Source organism: Halyomorpha halys, unplaced genomic scaffold (genome assembly GCF_000696795.3).
Source record: "Halyomorpha halys isolate HHAL.00 unplaced genomic scaffold, Hhal_1.1 Scaffold78.1, whole genome shotgun sequence".
Classification (NCBI taxonomy): Eukaryota; Metazoa; Arthropoda; class Insecta; order Hemiptera; family Pentatomidae; genus Halyomorpha; species Halyomorpha halys.
In genome coordinates this window covers 388,879-391,637 of record NW_027108467.1, presented here as the reverse complement: position 1 = coordinate 391,637, position 2,759 = coordinate 388,879, and the positions used below count along the sequence as shown (strand labels likewise).

The following is a 2,759-nucleotide window of genomic DNA, read 5'->3' as shown; positions in this document are numbered from 1 at the left end:
AACATTTACTATTATTGTAAAATAAAATGTTACATTAACATTAAAACAAACTTCTTACAGTCTAAGCAGCTAGCTGGAGACTAAAGGCTTTACTGCTCGCCTTGTGGTTGAAGCCAAATGAAGGAATTAGGATCTTAGAAGAGGGGATAGTAATTGTAGGTTAAAAAGAGGAGAATTTCTAATGTTTGTCGAGGTAATTACATGTGGCTTAGAAAAACCTATCAAATTAGATATCTATAGGAAGTGGGAGGAGAATCAATACATTTTAAGGAAGAGAGGCTTATGTCCCATGAGATGTCTTATTAGTAGACGGAGAAGGGGGAGAAACCGAATGACATTGATGACCTCCATCAGGGAAAGGAGAAGTCGGCACAGGACTTCCATGACATGACCATTACAGATGGATCGGGGTCCTCCAAGCTTCGCCTAGTAGAGATGGAATCGTTAAATGTCCAAGGAAACTTTCCCAACAAAAAGTGATTAACTGTCTTTAAGTTTCCTCTTCTTGTAGGAAAAGACTGGAGTGGATCAGGGGGTCTACCTTCATATTCTTACAAGGAACATATTGATGGTTCAGCGTGAGAATGGCCAACAAGTTCATCTAAATATTATTAATAAAAATACTAGCTTAACCGAAATTATCATTAAAATCGGATTAAAAGTATGATCAATTGTGCCCGAACACAAATTTGACTGTAGATAGAAAGACAGGAAATCAAATTTATTCTTCTGATATTAAAAACGTAATTGAAAATTCTGAGAATCTAAGGAAATAAACATACATTTTTTTTTATTTCTTGCAAGTATTCACAGCTTTCCCATATTCGGTAGTGAGAAAGCAATAACAAATTTAGAAAATAAGTTTTTTTTTAAACAAAATTCAATTTTTTCTAACAAATCCAAAATCTTTAAATGGGCTGAATAATTCATAATTATTATCTAAGATAAACATTTTCATAACGAATTAATTAAAACATAATATTTTTTTCATATGTTATGTCTTAATGTGTTCCAGTGGAAGGAATTCAACACCGTGCTCTACCAACTCATGATTGACGATAAGACAGACGAAATCTTTAATAATGTGAGTATTAACATTAATAGTAACTGGCTCGTAACTAATGAAGGATGTGGTAGTTGATGAAGATGAGGTGCTAGCTATTCAGATCAAGAAATATAGGTACACCATCTATAGTGTTAAGATTGATGCGATTACCCCTCACAAATCGTCTAATGGGGTAAATTGTTATACGGACGGATCCCTAATGGAACGATGCTCCGAAACGAGAATATGGAGGATAGATAGACCCAATGAAGATATCTCCATATAGTAAGGACGGCACACCACGGTCTTTCCGGCTGAGGTGATTGCAATTAATGTTTGTTCCCAGAACCTAATAAAAGAGGGTATAAGGGTAGTAGGTATAAAAGAGGGTATAAGGAATAGTCTCATCTACTTTTTTACCGATACTCTGGCAGCCATTTGTCCGCTGAGAAATTCAATAACCCGCTCCAAATTGGTAGATGAGAATAAGATTAATCTGAACTCTTTTTCCTTAGCCAACAAGGTCGGAATGAATGTGTACCTGGTCATCGGAGCATTGAAGGTAATGAGGACTACCTAGCTGGGAAGGTATATGAGAATGTTACATCCTTTACACCAAATCCCATATGCAGTGTTACAGAGGGCAAGGCTGGGCTATTTTGGAGGAATACCAGAAGAAAAGTGCAGTCAATGATGTTCCAAAAAAGCTTTTGCACAAAAATAAGTAATACACCTATAAACCTCACACCTCAAAGTGGGTGACAGCATTATATACAAGACCCTGTCAACTGAACAAACATCTTTATAATTTGAGATTTATAGAATAACCAATCTGCAGCAAGGATGTTCATATACAGATGTGATGCACTGGCTAGGATAAGATTCATCACTTTTGGACGAGATCGTGGATCCTAAGCTTTGCGGGACGGTTAGTCGTTATACAGTATCCAAATTTGCAAAGGCATCTGCCCTGTTCTGAACAGAGTAAAGTACAATGTACAATTGGCCTTAACTGACCTCGATGCACACTTGCTGGAAAAAATTGCTTAATTGAATATGTAACAATTAACTGTTTGAATCTGAAACAACTGTTTAATCAGAAATAATTAGATTTATTCATTGACTCATTATAAAAAAAAATGGGAAAATTAATATTTAGAATATTAGTTATTTGAGTACATTATATTAAAAAGACTATCTATACAAGTAAATGTAATTACTTGAAATATTATTTATCAAGTGCATTAGTAACTAAAAAACCAACATCGCGCTGTTTCATACTAAAGCTTATTAGTTCATAAATAAAAGTCTTCAAACAATAAGGCATAATCAGTAATGCGTTTTATTTTATAACGAGGACGACTGTTAGTGATATAGGAGTTTATAAGTACGAAAATCAAAATCCGAATTGTAAAAGTTGGTAAAATTATATCAAATGTAAACTTTAAAACTTATAGTTATTATTTGACTTAGTTCGTACTTCAGAAAAACAGTGCCTAGGTTGTATGAGGTACGAAAAATCAATACAGACAATGTTCATAACAAACTTTATATTTCCATTTGTATTTTACTCATCAAAAATAAAAGTTTTATAATATTAATGTTGAATATTAATTTTGAGGCTCTTAAATTATTTTTTCAGGACAAGCTGAGGATGCACATTTTGATGAAAAGGGAGTTGGTCTTCAATGCTTGTGGCTTCTTCAATTTGGAT

The 2,759-nt window shown here is 33.9% G+C and overlaps 1 long non-coding RNA gene across 1 annotated transcript in view; it reads left to right on the top strand.

Annotated features, from left to right (window-relative positions):
* LOC136795626 (uncharacterized) overlaps positions 1–2,759 on the top strand; it is an 18,400-nt gene extending 15,641 nt beyond the window's left edge. The window contains exons 2-3 of the long non-coding RNA XR_010843257.1: positions 1,016–1,084; positions 2,688–2,759. This is a non-coding gene — a long non-coding RNA (uncharacterized lncRNA). The remainder of the gene's footprint in view (positions 1–1,015; positions 1,085–2,687) is intronic.